At 38.8% G+C, this 21,841-nt stretch overlaps 1 protein-coding gene and 1 non-coding gene across 3 annotated transcripts in view; one reads left to right on the forward strand and one right to left on the reverse strand.

The window, feature by feature from the left end:
- The window catches only part of RSU1 (Ras suppressor protein 1), a 208,380-nt gene that overhangs the window by 104,356 nt on the left and 82,183 nt on the right, over nt 1-21,841 (reverse strand). The window lies entirely within an intron of this gene.
- Nucleotides 8,916-8,991, forward strand: TRNAI-AAU (transfer RNA isoleucine (anticodon AAU)). The gene has a single exon. It is a non-coding gene; the product is annotated as a tRNA-Ile (tRNA).

Below are 21,841 nucleotides of genomic sequence, written 5' to 3' on the forward strand. Positions count from 1 at the left end.
GCTTTATTTTTCCTAGGTATTTGCTACAGAACCTAAAATGATGCTGTCCAAAACTGCATGAAGTGTTATTAGAACCTCTTAAAATTCTGCCTTGACAAAGTGAATCTCTGCTTGTCTAATCTGGTCTAGACTCTAATGGATCAACACCACCTTTTTAAATTAGCCAAAGAACAATATGAATGAAGAGATAAAAATATTTCCTAAGTAAAATTACCATTGAGTTACTCAGGTACCATAAGAAAGAACATCCCAGCAGCACCACCAAATCAATCTCATTAACATGGTTATATGTGATAGAAATTCACATTTGTATTGTCCTCATCAGTTTACAAATTATCTATTCAAAGCATTTCCTATTTGATTCTCCAGCAATTCCCAAGGTCAGTTATAACATCACTTTATAGGTAAATAAATAGAAATGTGGGGAAATTAAGTAACAAGACTAGAAAATTGTCACAGCGGGGTTGAGAACCAAAAGCTTCTGACTCCAAATCTCATATTTTTTCTATAATGTCTGTCTATATACCTGTTAGTCTAGATCAACCAAGGATGACTTAATAAAGGTAGCATAAAAGAACCAGAAAGTGCCACCCTGTTGATCAGTCGGCTTTTTGTTTGTTTGTTTGTTTGGTATATTCAAACATGAAAAAGCAGTGTGTAAAAAGCTTTCTGTAACTTGCTTATAAAAGGGACAAGGACAGAGAAGCTAAGCAGCAGAGATATATGTGACTTCACTTGACACCAGACTCGCCGAAGGCCTCTCCCTAAAAGTCCAACAGAGGAATTCCTTTTCAGACTCCTGGTTCACGGCTTTTAAACACAGACAAAAGCAATTATTCTTCCCGGCCACAATCAAAGTAACATATTTGTCCTATTCTGGGGCTCTATTGCCAATTTTGTTATAACTAATAGCTGTGATAATGAAAACTCAATCTGGGATGCAAGTATAACATAAAGCACAAAATTTCCTAGCTGATCTGACCTTCAAAAAATGAAAAGTTAATATTTTTTACTATGATTATATATATTTCTTCTTAAAACAAAAATATTAATATTTTGAATCCAAATTTTTTTTGTTAAACTTGAAACAATCTAAAAGAATGGAGAAAAGACCAATATAAAAGTGATTATAATTGCCTAAAATGCTTTTGGAAAAAAACAGATGTCACCAAATATCAAAAGGGAATAACATGTCATGATCTTTCCAAAGCTACTTAGATTCTGTTGATGTTAAGGACAAAAATAAGCAGATATATTTCTAAGAGTATCAACAATATCAATTTTCTCATCTTAATGGTTAAACATCAAAAGTCAGATATTAAATCATTTGGGAAATTAATGGGCTTGATTCAGAAAACTGCCTAGGGCAAATAAAAATCCAAGAGTTGCACTTAATATCTTAGCTGGGTACTTACCTGGGCATGACCTTGCCAGCAATGGCTACCTTTTATCTTTTTTTGTTTTTATCTTTACTTGGGGAGGGGGGTTATAGCTTCCCAAGAAGGAAACTGATCTGTTCAAATTTCTCTGTAATTCTTATCTTTCCTTAGGACCTCTTTGCTATATACTCTACTATGTCCTCTCTTCCATATCACTCATTTTTTTATTACTTCTTTTTATTTATATTTTCACTTTTCCTAAAAATGAATACTACTAGAAATTTCTGGAAGAGTCTTCCATTCAAAACAAGTCTATTTCTAAAGTGTCCTGTTTTAGATGCACAGTGTATATGTTCCCCATTCTTCTCCGCAAGCTTGGTCCTCGAGAGAAGGGTGTCTGTATCAGGAGACAGGAACCATGCTGCAGCAATTCACTAATAAGTCAGGGGTGGAGGCGCTGGAGGTGAGCACATCTCTCTCAAAACATTCACCTACTTAACAGCTTATGCTTACATGTTATTATTCTGTCTGTAAATATGCCCACAGACATCACCACAGAATCAACTATGGAAAAGATTACTAAGACCTTTGGGAAAGTATACACAATTTAAAGGGAATAAGAAAAAGAAAAAAGAAGTCATGAAAAGCATAAATTGCGCAAGAAATGAACCAATTTCTAAGCAAAGAGGATCTCCCTGCTAGCAGCCGCTTGTGCCCTAAATACCTTTCCTCCTCATCCCCCAAAGTCAGCCATCCTAATGAGAAATACGGTCTAAATTTCTAATGGGTAGAATTTGATCTGTTGAACATGCATCCAGGACTCCCCATCATTCATTCGCACATTACCATGAATTAACTCAAATGAATTGCTTTCCTCTCCACATCTGATTCAGATGCGGATCAAGGGAATATGATTTTTTTCACTCTGAGGAAGAAGAGAGGCAGGAAGAGGAAGCCTATATTTGGAGCATTTCTCAGCATGCTGTGGATTCAGAGCCATAGATCCATGTGGGAGCAATGTAGACCAGGGAAAGGCTCTAGGAAGGACCCCACAGACAAGCCTCAGCTACTCCAAATTAGTCCAGGGATGACTTCCATGGTGCAGTAAGAGAAAGGAGAGGCTTCTTGCCCAGGCTGTATCACAAGCTCCTTTCCAGTTAGGTCCAACAATCCACAAAGACAGCTATGTTATGAGCAATCAGGTTTTAATTATCTCTGAAATTAAGGTATAGGTGCATATTTATAGGGACAAGAAGAATGTGCATTCTATTGCCATCTACCTACATACCCACTTTGGAATGTACACAGCCTCTTGTTAACTTATTAACAACCTCTTACTAAGCCTGCATGCAGCCTTTTGAGTAATAATCCTCTAAAAATGATGCGCTAAATTCTACACTCCCTGATTGTAACACATGGAAAACAGACCTAAGGGAATAATGCCAAGAAAGGTCAGCCATGTTCTCTGGGCCCTTTTGTCTGAAGCGTCTAACCCCCAGAGACCTGTCAATCCCACACAATGTCTCTATTAGAGTGCTGTCAATGGAGACAGAGGAGGTGTCGGGGATTGCTAACGACGTCTGCTAACTGGAACAGGCAGAAGATGCGGGATGCGAGGTGGACACACTCCCTTCAGGGAAAAGGAGTCTTACACGGATGTCTACAAAGTCTGGATACACAGAAGGGCCCAGGGCTCTTCATGAGCATTTTCACTGACATCACTTCAAACTCATCCGTACATTCCAGCTATTCATTTTAGTCTCAAACATGCTACACAATCACATCCACAGGGGTTTCATACAGCTACCAGAAATAGGGAGCCTAATAGAAAAGAATGATTCAGGTTCACTGGGGGAAGAAAAAAACCCCTAAACAATAGCCTTGCCGGTGACGCTGTGTTTTCTTTTTAACAAAGAACCATGAAAACCGTTTTTAATGTCCACAGCAACCCTTAAAGCAGGCGACTATTACAGATGACAGAGATGGAGACCATGCGGGCCAGCCGAGCACTGCCTCTTCAGAGTTATCACCGCGCTTGGCGGAATAGGGTGTGCTTATTTTGTTTTTCAACTTAATGTTACTAGCGGAGAACACAATACCGGCTTCTGTGTAGCCGCAACTCTCCCAGCCAGCTATTTGTCTCTGGCTCTCTTACCTCACTCGGCACCAACCTGGAATGTGGCCGTTTCAGAAGAGGGTTAATATAATTAGAGTAAAGCTAGGCCATTATACTGTGTGAAAAGATGACACCCGTCTCGTACTGGCCTAGCAACAAGTTACCCTTGCCTCAGCACAGCTCATCTGTCAGCTGTCGGAGGTGGCTTCCCTTTCAAGTAATAACATGCAGGAAGCATCTCGCCCGCTGTCAGTCAGGTGGCAATCGCCCTAACTGCTGCACGCTTCAGTGCGTCTAGTTAGGAGCCCTCACCCATCTCCTTTATTAGAAGCCTGAGCACTGCTCTGGTGCTGTTCTAACAAGGATCAGGCAGCAGGATTAAGCACTGTGACAAAGAGGATCTAATAAGCTAGAAAGTGGTGCGTCTACAGACACGCTGGCTGGCTCCCACACAGAGAGATTCCCCATGCTCACTCTTCAGTGGGATGGGCCAGGCCACAGGGGAAGCCAGCCTGTGCGTGATTAGCAATGACCCTCTGACTGATGCTGCTATTAAAATCATATATTACTCAGAAGCTTATTCTGCAATTGCAAATTGGATTTTCCATTTTATTACCTGCAGAAGTACCACATATGCTTCATATATATATAGTAAGCTTTGCTGTGTGATTGCAATTTTGTAAACACTGAATTGTGCAAAACAATCATTCTTCTTACGAGTTATAAATGTGCCTGAATTAGGCAATTGCACCTCCATTAATAAGTATGCTCATTTTCACTTATGGAAATTGGTTGTTTTCATAATCACAGTTAAAAATTCTTCCTTAGTATTCAAAATCCTGAAACATATGGCCAATAATATTACTGATCACATATTAAGCAACTGAGGGGGTCTGGGCAAATTTGTCACCTCATGGAAGCAGGATTTCCTCCTTTCCTGATTTCAAAACACCATAGAGCACTTTTTAAATTAATGCACTGTAAAAGGTAGGCTCTCTCTCTCATACGTATCTAAGGCGATGGTCAAAGAAGATAAAACTAGCAAAACCTGGCTGACTGGGTAGTCTATCATTAGATTACTAGATTTGCCCACACCCAGGTTACTCTTCACCCTTGAAGTGGTCCTGATGAGACGTTGACAGCTAAAAGATCACCTCTGCTCCGCAGTGAGGCCACACACAGAAGCTAACCACAATAAAATAAAATAAATATTTTTTGCTCCAGCACAAAATAAAAGCTATGTTTGCATCCACTCCAGGTATAAAGAGATATTCTACACATAAATCTCTATAATTCTTATTACTAGGTTACAGGCAATTAATTATAGAAGTGCATGATTATAGTAACAGCTGAAGATGCAAGGTTCCTTCTTGACCATTTCTTTAGCAACACACTTTATTGAGTGTAAAATGACCATAAGGCTTATGAAATGATTCTTATAATAGTAAATGTTTGCAATAATAAAACAGTGGAAACAACCAGAATGTTCAACAACAGGTGAGAAGCTGAATAATATATGCTACCGCCTTACAATAAAATGTTAATCAGTAATTAAAATGAAATATATTTGTCTGTACAGGCTTAGAAAGAGGTCTACACTTAAAAAAAAAACACACACACACAAGGATTATACTGTTTGTTATGATTTCATTTTTGAAAAAAAGTAAAGAAATCCCATATATGTGTATGGAGGAAAGACAAACAAGAGACAGATACATATCTAATTGGAAATGTTGTTTCCTCAAAGAGGGGAAATTAAGATGGGATAGGAATTTGAACCAGCAGAATGAGGGGTAAACTATTAATTTTCTCTTTTGAAAATTCCATGTGACTACAAATATGAGTTATTTTCATAATTAAAAAGGAATAAAGTGTACTGAAAGGAAATCATCAAAAACAAATTCAAAGTACACGCAATCATCAATTCAATTTGTACAAAAGAGTGCATGCTATTTAAAACAGCATCATCCTACTGCAGTGAAAACCATGCTTTGCAGATGAAGATCCATGAAGCCCTGCCTGGCCTGGAAATCTAGGTCTGAGGCTGCTTCTGCGTGTGCAGTGATGATGCATCACAGTGGGCTGTATGTCTCATGACAGCTCTCAAATTTATTCCGTGCAGAACTTGAGGCCACACTGTCACATTCTGGCAATTGTGTGCTTCGCCTTCCTGGCATCACATTTTTAAAAGAAGCGTTTTGTTCATTTAACAATTATATGCATTGCTACTTTAAGAAACGTACTTAAATGTTACTCTTCTGATTAGGGCAGGGAGAGTACAAGTTAAGTAGAAAAGACTGAAAACCAAAACAAAAAACCCCAAGCCACTCTGCCAAATGGCTCCAACAAAAATGGCTTTTGATTTAATGTGTATGTTAGAGTGAATGGGTCCAGAAGCCCACCTACCAATGAAGAAAAACAGCATTTTACATAGTTTCCCTGTGATGCTCTTCTTGGTCATTTGTTGTCTGTGTTCCAGGGTGAGGTGGACTAGAAGGGGCTCTCAATCAATTACAATAAATATGATTACCCAGCAACGGGTCAGTGGGCACCCCAACACATACTTCCAGTTACTTTACCTTGCAAGTCCCGTTCTGTGGATAGTAAATAATCTGTTTTGAACCTGGTATTCATGTAGAATTTCCCAACCATTTTTCTAAATGTGGGAGGTCATCTTATTTTGCTTGCAGGATTTCCTGTGTTCACATAATGCTATCAAGTGGAGACAAATCCCCAGTGGCTCTGGCCAGGGACCTGGTCCCTGATCCCAAGTACATTCATGGACTCTGTGACCAAGAGACTGAGTAAACGCCTATGCTTTTCTGAGCTTCAGTTTCTTCATCTGCCAAAGTCAAGATTATAGTACGAACTGACAGGATTGTGGACAGGAGCCAAAAAGCATATATGCTAGTTCTGTAACCTGGAAATCACTGACTACACACACACACACACACACACACACACTCATATACATATGTATATATATGTGTATATATACATATATATGCATACACACACATATACACCTACAAAGATGTGTCTATATACTCTTTATGTTATTCAATATTATTTGAAGGTAAATCTGCAAAGGAGAGAAAAATATATATTTGAAAATAAGTGCCTAAAATGGTTTATTCAAGAAATTCACAACCTCCTGAAACTGAGTGCACAATAATTTGCATGGTGACACTCTTCTGGGGCAAGTGCCCTGTTCATAAGCTTCTCAAAGGTGCATGGTCAAAATCAAGATAAAATTTATGTATACTAATTTCATTTCCTAGAAGACTGAAAGATTGATGGACAGCAGTAGTCTAGAGCATCCCCTAAGGCTGGTCCCCAGCAAGTATTTCTTCACTCTGACCCCCACTCCACTCAAGTCCCCCAGTTCACAGGAACTGAACTCAGGACGACAGCCTCTGGCCACCTGGGATGCTGGAAACATCAGCACCAAGGGAGCCCCGTTATCCTGGAGACCTCAAGGAGAAGTCACTGATGAATGCAACACAAACTAAAATAAATATATGTTCAAAGAATAAGTCTTAGTGATCACAACTTTTTATAGGATCAATAAAGGTATCACAAAGCAGCCTTCACCATAGATGTTTAAGTTCATTCAGGCACACCTCATTTTATTGCACTTCATAGACGCTGCATTTTTTACAAACTGAAGGCAAGACATTCCATCATTGAAAAGATTATGACTTGCTTTATGTCAATACTCACTTTATTGTGGTGGTCTGGAACTGAACCCACAATATCTCTGAGGTACGCCTGTATATGAAGGCCACCTTACAATGTTTTCTGCTAGTTTAGCATTTACTTAACATTCTATCTCAGATCCCTTCAACAATGCTCGCCCTAAGTAATACTGATATTTAGTATTACTATGTAATACTTAATTGACTTGAAATACCACAGACAAAACTCGTGTTTTTCTCTCCCTAGAAGGCCCTCTAGTCCTTAGTCCCTACAGCCTGAGGCACCTACGCTCACCATCACATCATGCTGTGTAGTTACTACTGTTCCAGAGCACACCTTTATAGGAGCTACAACAGCCTTTCAACAGAACGTGTAGTCTTTGTGAGATGAAAAGGGCAAGCAGTAGTAGTATTGGGCAAGTAGAGTCAACTTTAGAAACTAACAACCTTTAGTTTTATAATTAAGAGACAAGAGTCAAGACAGCATCTATCATTTATGCTTGTGAGTACAAGAGTGTAGGCCAATGCAAAAACTAAGAAGTTATATTATATTCACTTACAGTTCAGAACAGGTTCCTATCAAACTGACGTGTATTCAAAAGAACTCAAAGTCCTGGGTTGGCCAGGGCTCCAGGAATGGACACTTCGTCTACACTGCTGGTTAGAGTACAAATTGCCACCTCTTTTCTTATAGGTAACTTGACAATTCATATCAAGAGCTATAAAAATTTTGATACCATTTAAGTCAGTAATTCTATCCGAGTAATAAATTTATGCTAAGAAAATAATCATAGATGTTTATAACAATTTATGAATACAAATTTTCAGCTCAGTGTTGCCATGTTCCTCTTAAACATCTGGAAGTTACTCAGATGTCTAAGGAATTGCTGAATAAATTATGAGATACAGGATGGCACATTATATAGCCGTATGATTAAAAATGGTTTTAAATAAAATTTAATAATGGGTAATAATCATAATATTGAGTTGAACAGTAGGCTCTAAGACTCATCTAATAAGATCATAATTTAAAAATATGAGTTATACACATATGAATAGAGAAAAAAAGAAAATATAATCACAATTTGAACTGGTTATTTCTGGGTGGCAGGATTATGAAAATTACCCTTTAATGTAATTCTCAGATTTCCTAATCAGTGTTCCTGAGTGTGCATCATAATTTCCTGGGTTCTTTGTTAAAACCTCTAGAGTTTTCAGTTTTGTAGTAATTGAGATTCAAGAGTTTACATTTCTAACAAGTTCTGTTGATGTTTCTGTTCCAGGGATCACACTTAGCAAGTAACTATATATTTGTAATAATAAACTTAGTAATCATTCTGCCATGAATATATCAAATTGTCCCACTGTACACTTTAAATACATAAAATTATATTTGTTAATTACTCCTCAATAAAATTAAAAATATTTGAAAAATCAAAAATTTTTAGAATTTGAAAATAATATAGCAAAAAACATTAAATCCATTTAGAGTATTGAAAGAGAAATCTGAATTTTTAGAAGTTATTATAAGTTTCTATTAAAGGTATCAAAAATAAACCCACAAACCAATGAATGCTTACCAACATCATCATCATCATTGCTATCATTTATTGAACATGTATTTTGTACAGATGTTGCTTTAGGAACTTTGCATACATTATTCCAAAAAACCACATCATGCATGGGAAGTATTATCAGCTCAATTAAAAATAAAACAAATATGCCCTGGCAGGTTGGCTCGGTGGTAGAGCATTGACCCAATGTGTCAATGTCCCAGGTTCAATTCCTGGTCAGGGCACTCAGGAATAAGTGACCATCTGCTTCTATACCCCTCGCCCCCCCCCCAACTCCCTCTTCCCCTCCTGCAGCCATGGCTCGGCTGGTTCAAGCAAAGTTGGCCTGGTGGGAGGGATGGCAATAGGATAGCTCCATGGCCTCTCCTCAGGCGCTAAAATATAGCTCAATTGCCAAACAATGGAGCAGTAGCTCCAGATGGCCAGAGCATCCCCTGGTAGGGGGCTGGCTGGGTGAATCCCTGTCGGGGTGCATGCGGGAGTCTGTATCTCTGCCTCCCTGCCTCCTACTTAATAAAAAAATAAAAATAAAAATAAAACAAATAATAGGGGCATCAGACCCACACGCAAGGTCATATAAGTAGTACATGGCAAAGCTGAGATTCAAAAGACAATTTATCTGGCTCATCCAAAGCCCTGCATCTTTCTAGTATATGACACACAAGTTCTTGCTCATGCAAAAAGGTACTGAGATATTGTTGAAATAGTAAAAAATGTGACATCATTTAAGGAGTACTATCGGAGCACTCCCCACCTCCGGCCCCACTCAAGAGATGCCAGAAATTCTATCATCAGAACCATTTTCTTAGGGCTGAAAGCCTTGTTGCCTCCAGGAATTTTCTTTTTAAATACCCTCGCAGAAAAGCAAATTAGAATGATAACACTTTCATTAATGTGACAGGGCGACTTTTAAAAGGCATTAATATAGACATGCACTTCTTTACTCGAGTCAAAACACTAAGTCAAGGACTTTTTTGTTTAAAATTAAATTAAAAACAATATATATTATTTTTTATAGTTTCTTAGAAGAAGAGAATCTCATGTAATTGTACAATGAACAAATCATTATTTTTAAAATAAAACTTTTTTAGGGCCTGACCAGGTGGTGGCACAGTGGATAGAGCATCGGGCTGGGATGCAGAGGACTCAGGTTCAAAACCCCGAGGTTGCCAGCTTGAGTGTGGGCTCATCTGGTTTGAGCAAGGCTCACCAGCTTGAGCCCAAGGTCGCTGGCTCGAGCAAGGGGTCACTCGGTCTGCAGCAATCCCTAATCAAGGGACATATGAGAAAGCAATCAATGAACAACTAAGGTGCTGCAACAAAGAACTGATGCTTCTCATCTCCCTTCCTGTCTGTCTGTCCTATCTGTCACTCTCTCTGTCTATCTCTGTCACACACACACACAAAACTGTATTAGGTCAGAATTTTTTAGGACAACTACAAGACTATGAGAGCTGAAATTACCCAGGGGAAATTTTGAGCATAAGAAAAGGCAGAATAGGATTGAGTCTGGGTAGGACATCACAGATAAGCTGGCAGGACCAGGTTAAAAATGGTGTGAGCCAGGCTATGGAATATTGGGGGTAGTAGTGGCATATTTTAATCTATGTTTTTTTAAAATAAAAAATTTCTATACTGTTGCAGAGAAACAACCATAATTCATGTTTCAAGCTCTGTAGCTGATCATAAACACTTCTGAGAGGTCTCACCTGTCCCTGACAGTTTCAAATGCTGCTTTTTGGGGAAGCTAGAAGTGGAAAGCAATGGGATTGTTCCCCCTTCACTCCCATCTCCTGTCACTTCCCAATGGTTAGATGTGTCTAACCAAGCAGATTTCAGACTCCTTTTCACCTGAGTCTACACTTTGAAATTCCACATGCACAAATTCAGGTATCTCTTGCTTCTGAATGTTCACTTTATATCACTTTGCTTTTAGGAAAGACCTATATTAACAACTGATTTTGATAAATGAATGAAACCCAAAGAGAATTTTTGCTTTTACAAAAAAGAAAGAGTGAAAATCGCATTCTGCACGTGATTTGTATGGAGGCAATATGTAAACCGAGCAGCAAAAGTGGCCCGGCCAAGCGCCTTCCCTGGAAACTCCACTCAGCGTCTCCACATCAGACACCAGGGCTTTGAACAATGCCTGTGAGCATGCGCTTCACTTCTATTGCTTCCATGCGTCCTTTAGCAGGGTGGGTCCTAATGTATCCAGAAAGTCCAAGGCAGCTCATAAGGATGCTGAGCTTAGTGTAAAACTAGACAGTTAAGTGGATTTGGTAGGTTGCTTTTGGGATCTGGGAACACTCAATAATTTTTCCATATAAATTAATGGTAACTGTTTCTTTACTTTAGGCCATTTAGGTTTATAAAAGTTTGCACAGACATATTCTACTTTCAGCTAATGGGGAAAACTGCTATACTAACTGGAACATTTATTTCCTAAAGAAGGAATTGAACCATAATCCAGATGCATGTACAACTTGAGAGCACATTCAGCGAAATCTTGGGTGTGAGAGCTTAGGGGAGACTAAGATTTCTATCAAATTTTAATTTACAAATTATGTAAAAAAAAAAAGAAAATGACTTCTTAAATAACTTCATAGCAGATAAAATACCAGACAAATACAGACTGATTCAATCAGTATAAGTACATAAACTTAATGATCATCTTAATAACCTTCCCAAATGATAACAAATTACCTTGTTAATGCCTATCTTCCTAAAAAAGTATGCCCATTTTTCAACCAATAGGAATAATACTAAAGTTTAAATGTCATTGTAATGCATTACTAGGCACTTGCTCATATAGAAGTATGAAACAAAATTAACTTTATTTTTTATTTATATAGATGGTAAATACCCTTGAATCCAATTTTATTAAAGGTTAAGTAAGGGATCAAGTTACTACACAGAACCTACACTTCAGTTCTATGTAAAAATAGCTTGTTTCAGCTTTGTGCCTCACTCTCAAGCTTACACTTTTATTACTTTGGTGCCATGTGTTACGCTCTCTGAAGAGGCTGTAGATGGAGGGCGGATATTATGTCACGTAAAAAATGTACTAAGATAATTAAAAATTCTGAATGACACAAATGGTGTCTCCATGAAAAACTGCAATAATTGTAACTTAATTTCCAGTGAATTAAAATTTTTACATTAAAATAATGTTGACTGGCCTGACCAGGCGGTGGCACAGTGGATAGAGCGTCGGACTGGGATGCTGAGGACCCGGGTTCGAGACCCCAAGGTTGCCAGTTTGAGCATGGGCTCATCTGGCTTGAGCAAAAAGCCCATCAGCTTGGATCCAAGGTCACTGGCTCAAGCAAGGGGTTACTCGGTCTGCTGAAGGCCCATGGTCAAGGCACATAGGAGAGAGCAATCAGTGAACAACTAAGGTGTCACAACAAAAAACTGATGATTGATGCTTCTCATCTCTCTCTGTTCCTGTCTGTCCCTATCTGTCCCTCTTCTCTGCCTCTCTCTCTGTCCCTGTAAAAAAATAAAAAAATAAAAAAAAATAATGCTGTTTTTAGACTATAAATTAACAATCTATTTTAATATGTTTTGATAAAACTTATTTTCACTTATTTTTTTTTTTTAATTTTTCTGAAGTAAGAAGCAGGGAGGCAGAAAGACAGACTCCCGCATGTGCCCGACCGGGATCCACCTGGCAAGCCCACTAGGGGGCGATGCTCTGCCCATCTGGACCATTGTTCTGTTCCAACTGGAGCCGTTCTAGCGCCTGAGATGGAGGCCATGGTGCCATCCTCAGCGCCCGGGCCAACTTTGCTCTAGTGGATCCTTGGCTGCAGGGGGTGAAGAGAGAGAGAGATAGAAAGAAAGGAGAGGGGGAAGGGGGAAGAAGCAAATGAGCGCATCTCCTGTGTGCCTTGGCCGGGAATCGAACTCAGGACTTCTACACGCTGGGCTGACGCTCTACCACTGAGCCAGGGCCTTCACTTATTCTCAAGATTAACTGTATATGTTCAGAAGTAAGAGATAATGGAAAGAATACTATCTGATCGCAGTATTTCCATGTGTGTAAATGTATCCATACACACCTGTATACACACACCCTACTTCGGAAATACAACAAAAGCAAAAAACTACGTATTATACCAGAAAGAATGTAGTAGGGGGAAAAGCAGAAAAAAAGTTGATAGTTCTACTTTCATAGAAACCCATGTACTTTTTCCATATAAGTGATAAAAGGTAAATGACTACTCCAAACTAATAGAAACAAAAGAGTATCTTATTATCTAGTGCTAATCCAGAGTTAAGAAACAGGCCAAAGACATAAACTAATATGTTTTAAAACTTTAACAATAAGGCTGGAGAAAAATCAAAACAAAATTACTCAAGGGAAAAAAACAATGACTCAAGGTAAATAAAGTCTACCCCACTTCCCAATTTAGATAACGAGCCAGTCCTAACATATGACAAAGCATTACCTATAAATAACAGAGTATAAAATGAAGATTTACCACAATTTGGGATTCAGGCGAGGTTGATTACATCATGGATTTATTTACAGTATTTTTGGAAAGCCAACTATCTTGGGTTAAAAATACAAAATATTGTCACAGTTAACAATAAAAAAGGAGAGTACTATGATACTCTACTGAAGGAAAAAACAATCCATAAATACAAAATTGTTTTCAATGTGTGAAGGTATTTTAAAGCTCAATTTATTTACCCAAAAAAATAGAGCTCAAATTAGCCAAGCCCTGGCTTGACTCCAGGCACCGACTGGTATTGCTAAACAACTCTTCTCACTGCTGCTGGTTTACACAGTGTTGTCAGTCCCAAAACTCCAAGTTGCTACTGTCAGTCCCCAAATCTCAGACTATCCTGATATGCCACAATATCATCATAAACATTGTTATTAAAAATAATGTATTTTTAATGGCAAATGTTTTAAACACAAAATAACAACCTTTAGTAAATAAATTATTTACATGTCATTTTATACGTTAGTCACATTTGTCATTTTATTTAATTTTCATAATCTAGGGCCTTGGTCAGCAAACTGTGGCTCGTGAGCCACATGCAGCTCTTTGGCCCCTTGAGTGTGGCTCTTCCACAAAATACCATGTACGGGCGCTACCTTGATAAGGAATGTACCTACCTATATACTGTAAGTTTAAAAAATGTGGCTCTCAAAAGAAATTTTAATCATTGTACTGTTGATATTTGGCTCTGTTAACTAATGAGTTTGCTGACCACTGATCTAGGGAACTACAGAGATGTTCACAAGGGAAAACTTTGGGAGAGCAATCTGATATCAAGCTGCATTGGTTACAATAGCCAAGATCTGGAAACAGCCTAAGTGTCCATCAGTGAAAGAGTTGATAAAAAAGCTGTGGTATACTTATACAATGGAATACTATGCATCCATGAAAAAGGAAAGCTTACTTTTTGTGACAGCACGGATGGACATGAAGAATATTATGCTCAGTGAAATAAGCCAGACAGAGAAAGACAAATACCACACGATCTCACTTATATGTAGAATCTAATGAACATAATAAACTGAGGAACAAAATGGAAACAGAAGTAGGGTAACAGGAAAATGGACTGCTGTCAGAGGGAAGGGAGAAGATGGGACAGGAACAAAGAAAGTGAAGGGATTAGCCCAATCACATACCATATTTCCCCATGTATAAGATACACCCTTTTCCAAAAAATTTGGGGTCTAAAAACTGGGTGCGTCTATATAGTGGTTGTAGATTTTTTACTTGCATTTCCTGCTTTTTTGACAGTGATGAGAAGTATGAATTTTATAATGAATAAAACTTGAGTTCAATAATTTTATGTAGTACATTTTTTTTTAATTTTGGGCCCCAAAATTAAGGTGTGTCTTATACACAGGAGCATCTTTTATATGGGGAAATAGGGTATATATAACACACAGATATAGATAACAGGGTATCTATATCTTTCCCCAGAGGGAAAGGGGGAGTGAGCAAAGGGGATGAAACGGAAATGGAAAGAGATTTTGCACGGGGCATAGGGGGGCACAGTGCCGGGGTTGAGGGTGTTATATTGTGTAGGACACTTGAAACCATGTTAACACAGTAAATTAAAATTTAAAATTATAAAAAACAAATATAAACAAATGATGTCCTATGATTTCTCAAAAACCAGGTCCCCTTAGTCAATGATGCAAATTTAAAATAATGTATGAAGTGTAGGATTAAAAAATAAAACAAAAAACCTAGGCTCTTCACAGTGGTCAGAATCATGGCTTCAATTTTTAAACAATTATACTTCAAAAACTGTACCATGCAACATCATGCACAGAACATCCAGACTCAACTTCCATCAGACAATGTGTGGCTTACTTGTGATTACCCAAACTCACTATGAATTTATCCAAATGACCTCTCCCCTGTGAGTCTGGATGAAAGGTAACCTCATTCTGTGTAACCTCTTCAGAGAAAACTTCCCTACAATTTGCCCACTACAGCACTTGTTTGTAGTATTTAATACATTTTATAATTATTTTGTTGGTTTTCTTTGGTTTGTTTCTCTAACTTCATTGTAAGCTCCAAGGACACAGAAGCCATGATAGTCACACCCTGTGTGGTGCTGAGCAGCACTCCACAGGGCCCTTCTCCGCTGTTCTCCCAGCGCCTCCTGCAGCACTCCCTGTGAGTATCCGCCCACTACACCACCAAGCTGGAATTACAACCCAGCTGTTTCCACTTCAGCTCATTAAACCGGAGGGGCACTCTGTCTTACTCTTTTTTCCCTGGTGTCTTGCACATGATAGGGATGTACTTCTCAACCGGGATGAAATTCGATCCCTTAAAGGTGTCTTTCCATGATCTAAAGGGAAAGGGTTTTAAAAACAACTCAAGGCTAGTTTATCTACGCTCGTGGAGCCCCTACCACAAATTCTGATGTGCCCCTTTTGCTGCCTCAACTGAGTGATGACAGAAGACATGCGAGTGAGGTAGGCATAGAAGGACACGGAAGAGAAGCTGAGGGCACTGTCGCAGGACGCTAAAGTATGTCAGACCGGAAGTCTGCTAGTGTTGATTTACAGGCAACTCAACTTCACCAAAACATAAAAAGGAAACAAACTTTTTTTTGGCTTAAGTGATAATGTAATCATTTGAAAATGGTGAAAATTCTTTTTTTGAATTTATGTCCCAAAGACCAGCCTAGAATACTTTATGTATATAATTTCAGGCCTTTCCAAAGGACCCCGCAAACTGAAGGGAGCTTTACAGTTAAGGAAAAATGAGGTTCTGAGAGAATTCATTATTTCCTTTCTATTCTTGCTAAACACTGTCTCATGTACTGGAGTTCCTCATATTAATAAGTCTACGAGATAGAAAATAAGTTATTCCAAGGACTGCAACTCTCTTTCACATTGTCCCTGTGCACACACACCTCCAAATATCGCACTGGTTTTTAGAAGTTGTCTTCTATGCCGCCATGTTAGTCTGCTAGGACTGCTATAATAAATGTCACAGACTAGGTGGCTTAAACAACAGAAATGTTTCACCTCACAGTTCTGGAGGCTAGAAGTCTAAAATCAAGGCACCAGATCCGGTTTCTCCTGAGGACGCGCTCCCTGGTTTGCAGATGGCGTTCTCATTGTGTCCCACATGCTTTCCCCGTGAGAGCACAGCCCTGGTGTCTCCCGATACATCAGACCTGCTCTTCTTATAAGGACACCAGTCAAACTGAAGCAAGATCCACCCTAAGGGCCTCAGTTTAGCTCAATCACCTCTTTAAATACAGCCCTATTCTAAGGAGCTGGGAGTTAAGCTTTAACACATGAATTTGTAGAAGGACCCTATTCAGCCCAGAGCAGTCACTCTTTTTTATTGTCTTAACAGCTGAGTAACTAGAGTGGCAAGAAGTCTGACCTACATATCTGATTCTAATTAATTGAGGTACTTATCCATTCACAAACATTTGTTTAGTACAGTTTGTGTCAGAAAGATAAAGAAGAAACTGTCCCTAAGGTGCTCATGGTCTAGTGGTTCAGACGGTACACAGGACAAATAATCAGAATGCAAGAGGCACTTGATCCAAAATGGAGATGGCAGCAGAGGTTAGAAATCACTCCCAAGGGGAGGTGATACTTAACCAGTTCCTAACTGGAGTCTCCAGAAAGAGAGGAAAATCTCTGCAGGCAAAGAGCAAACACTACACTGAGAACAGGGAAGAGTGGGAGGTGAGCCAGATTGTTCTACAGGGGCTAGACTGTCAGCCACGCCAAGAAGCCTGGGCTTTACCTGCACCAGCTGTGAACCAAGGGAAAGGTTAAAGCCTGGAAGTCAGAGTCATTCCGTACAGAAGGGCAGTCTTGGCTACACAGGCACACTGGTATGTATGTGGCCTCGAGCTGCTTCCCAAGCAATCTGTTCTTAATGATAGCTGAATGATTTATAAAACGTTCTTTATAAATCAGGCTAGATCCAAGACTAACTCTTTAATGTCAACGTGCTCATACTCTGGAGTGAGAAATGGGTGGAAAACAGCTAGTGTGCCAATAACTGCAACGTGGAAAGAATGTTCTGGTGTTCCTTATCCATTTCTATTCATCGCCATTCAAATCTCAGATGCAACATTCACTAACTCTAAGACTTTTTACAAGTCATGTATCCTCCCCGTGTGTCAGATGCTTCATCTGCAAGACGGTGACTGTGTTTACCTCACAGTGCTGCTGAGGGATTAACATGCTTAATAAATGCAGGACTTTTAGAACAATGCTCGGCACACAGCAAGAACAACAAAAACATTTTTATCACTACCACGGTGACTGCTACACTCCTCTACTCTTACAACAAACAAGATAAAGAGGAGAAACTTCTGATCTAGAAAACTTATTTGAAAAAATACAAGAACTGATACCAGGGCTTTTATTTGGCAAATGTACAAACGGTTGTGTCACCAACTGAAACACAGAATTCAGGGAGAACAGCAGAAGAGCCCAATCTCAGGCATGTTCACTGTGATGTACCTGTGGGAATAGCCGCCAGGCAGTGAGGTACACAGTCCAGAATGTCAATCAAGAAAAGTAGCTGGGTTGAGGATATGGAGTTAAAACTCATGAGTAAAACAATTCAAAATTGTTTTAAAGTTAAGCATCTTCAAGAAATGGGCCCATATAATATTTACAGGTGGGCCAAACAGACAACATCCTAGACAATAGATATTAGAGAAAATCAATAATTCCAAAGAGCCCACAATTTGTATGTAACTCAAACTACAACATATTTATATAAAAATGTACAATTTATTATATTAATTGCCACAACTGGAACAGAGGAGTAAGGGGCATGGCAATCTGACTCCATTGTTTTTATTGGCATTTTCAATTTTGGCTACTATTTTGGTGGATCAGAAAGAGAAGGATACAATCAGATATACAGGTTAAATTTCTCTTTAATTATGCAATAGCCAGTATTCTTTCATCCTTAAGAAAAAATATTTCCTCAAAAATGTTGCTGTCACTTTAAATCTTTAAACTGTGCATATTCTAGATAGAAGTATTTCTCCTTTGTAAAAGTTACAGCTCCATCTTCAGGGGCTGCCACACTGGCACCAAATTGCACACAACAGAACAAAAAACACCTCCATACAATCCAAGGAAGCAAGGGCACTGGAGTTCTGATGGCAGCTTTCAGATGCTTGCAGATGATGAATGATAATATTAAGCTCCTACTCGAAGGCAGCATACAATAATTCTCCATTCCCTGATATTAAAAACCTATAAAGGAACATAAAGCTAGATTCAAACTATTATTTACCCCCTTTGGTTAAAGCACGCCTCCGAGATCAGCAGCCTCAAAGAAGAATGGGAAGCTTCCGATAGGGTGTCAGGTGTCAGGGCTAACGCAGGACAGGAGAGAGACGGGCCTGTATAGAGATGGATACAAAGGCTGCAGGTACAATGCTGAGTAAGGGGGGAGGAATGCAGATCGAGACTGCTCCAAGAGGAACCGAACGATATTACACCATTCTTCCATATTGGTCAATTTGTACTATCAATGTTAGATTTTAAAAATAATTATTCCTAAGGTAACCTATGAGACACACAGAAAAATAGAATGGAATAATAACATTTGTCTATATCCCCCTTCCTTAAAATCCACTAGGAGAAGGAAGAGAATAATTTCTTAAATGAAACAAATAAAAAGTCACCACTTCATATCACAACTATGATGAACAGTAGCTGAATTCAGAGATATTTAGACCAAAAAAAGGGAAAACATTTGTAGATGACATAAATATAGCTCCTCAGAATTCAGACACACCGTAGATTTTTATAACAGTCCTAACATCATCATCATCAGGCAAATGCAACTCAAAAACACAATGAGGTATCAACTCACACCTGTTAGAAAGGCTATATTCAAGCCTAACCAGGTGGTGGTGCAGTGGATAGAGCATTGGCCTGGGACGCTGAGGACCCTGGTTTGAAACCCCAAGCCCTCCAGCTTGAGCATGGGATCACAGACATGACCCTATGGTCACTGGTTTGCAGCCCAAGGTCGCTGCCTTGAGCAAGGGGTCACTAAATCAGCTGTAGCCCTCCGCTCAAGGCCCATATGAGAAAGCAGTCAATGAATAACTAAAGTGCTGCAGCAAAAAACTAATGCTCTCATCTCCCTTCCTGTCTGTCCCCTTCTTTCTTTCTCTCTGAAAAAAATAAAATAAAATAAGAAAAGAGAAAGAAAAAGAGGTTATATTCCAAAGACAAAGACAGTAAGTCCTGGGAATGTAATGTACAGCATGGAGACTACTTAATAATACTGTATTGCATATTTGAAAGTTGCTAAGAATAAATCTTAAATTTCCACATCACAAGAAAAAATTTTTTAACTAAGTGTAGTAATGACTGTTAACTACACTTATTTCACAATCTATTCATATATCAAATCATTATGCCATGCATCTGAAACTAATGTTATGTGTCAATTAAACTTCAATTAAAAAAAAGAAGAAAAACCCCATCAAATGAGTAGTCTTTGATTAAAGCACAAACAGCTAAGGGCACAGGCTAGCTAGAAGGAAAAAGGAGCAGTGACTATCCCCAGACAAACCCTGTTCCACTGCAAACAATACAAGAGGAGCTGCAGGGTGGGCCACCACCAACAGCAGCTGTACTGTCTTGAGAAGGGAACTGACAGGAGGCCGCACCAACACCGAGAGCCGAAATTCCACTGCTAGCCCCAGATGAGGAAGGGCTAAACAGTGAGAGGGATGATGCTTACGCAAGTACATGGCTCAAATGAGAAATGGGGCTGATGTCAAATAAGTCACATCATGGAAGCAATGACAATACATAAGAGTCAAGTGGTCATGGGGGGGAGAGGGAGGAGGAATGAGAGAGAGAAGAGGGAGAGAGAGGGAAGAGGGGTGAGACAGGGAGTAGGAGGGGAGAGAGGGACAAATATATGGTGACAGGGATAGAAAATGATTTGACTTTGGGTGAAGGGCACACAACATAATCAACAGTTCAAATACTATGATGTTTACTTGAAACTTATGTACTCTGATCAATATCACCCCATTAAATTTAATTTTCTAAATAAAATTTAAAAAAAAATTAATTTCTAAATAAAAAATAGAGCTATATGAAACACTATAGATAAATCACAAAACATAATGTCAAGAGAAAGAAGCCAGAATAATAGTAAATGGTTCCATTTATATAAAATTCAAAAACAGCAAAACTAAGTGATCATACCCGACGTTAAGAGAAGTAACTTTGGGGCAGAAAGAAAGACCTAACAATTGACTGGCAGTAGCCCTAGGACTAGTGGTATTCTATTTCTTGACCTGTGTAGTTGTTGCTAGTGTTTGAGGGCTGATAACTCACTGAGCTATAAGCTTATGCTGCATGACATTTTATGTATGTGTGTTATGCTTTAATAAATAGAATGGGATAAGAAAGGGAAAGGAGAGGTAGAAAATAAATTAAGTTATCCTATAGGCATCCTAGTAGGAAAAGCAAGTCTCCCAGCAAGTACAAAACTTGGCTGACCTCTGAAGTCCCCCTAACAACACTCAATGTCAAAAGGCAACATTTACAAATTTCTAGGAAAAGAAATGTTGGTTCATGATTTTTATACTCAGACAAGTTATCCATCAAATTAGGGCACAGATTCTCAAGTATGCAAGAACTCAGAACATAAAATAACCAGTTTGAAAAACAACTACTTGACAATGAAATCCAGTCAAATAAACAAATCAAAAAGCTACCAAACTATTTTTTAAAATGTAGTTTTTCAAATACATTGTCGTTTCAAGCTGGTGAGATTTTGAAGTTTCTGAGCTTTATGAATGCATTAGTTCTTTAAACTAATGAACATAAATTATTGTATAACAGCAATACAATATTATTCCCAAACTGAATTAGCTGATACCAAAATGTGGTGTCCCCTCTCCTTTACCCAACATCCTCCATCCCTCCCTACCCCACAAAAAAAACCCACGAAATTTAATGCACCTAAAACAGACCTTGTTCTCTACAATCTGTACCCACTAGATGATGTGAGCACCAAGATTCAAGAAAGATCTGTACCCTAATGATAAAACTGATGCCCACAAGGAAAGAAACTATATATGAGTTGACTGTTTTACAAACAAGATGACATACTCTGATGACTAAACTTGTTTTCTTTTTATCAAGTCCAACACTCTCACCTCAAAAACATCTTCTCTAATAATTTACCTGGAATTAATGAGGGAAGACTTTCAAGCAACTACTGAATGCATATCCCTTCCAACACAGTCTGCCATTTGCGGGTTTCCCCACGAAGGAGCAGGCTGCTACCCTCTCACCTGAGTGACAGGAGCCGCAGACTCCAAGTTGACTCACTTGGGTGGGAAGAGTACAGGCGTTCCAGCTGGCTGCATCTTTTAAATAATTATGTGGAGTAGATAACTCGAATTGAGACAAGTCATCCCAAAATACTAAATTCAATTTTTATATTAAACAAAAACAAGTGTTACCTTTTCTGACAGAGATGTGTTTCTGGCAAATTCATAATCACAATGAAGGCCAATTAAAGTTCAAACAGAAGTTAGCAAGAATTT

This window comes from Saccopteryx leptura, chromosome 5, assembly GCF_036850995.1.
Source record: "Saccopteryx leptura isolate mSacLep1 chromosome 5, mSacLep1_pri_phased_curated, whole genome shotgun sequence".
NCBI lineage: Eukaryota > Metazoa > Chordata > Mammalia > Chiroptera > Emballonuridae > Saccopteryx > Saccopteryx leptura.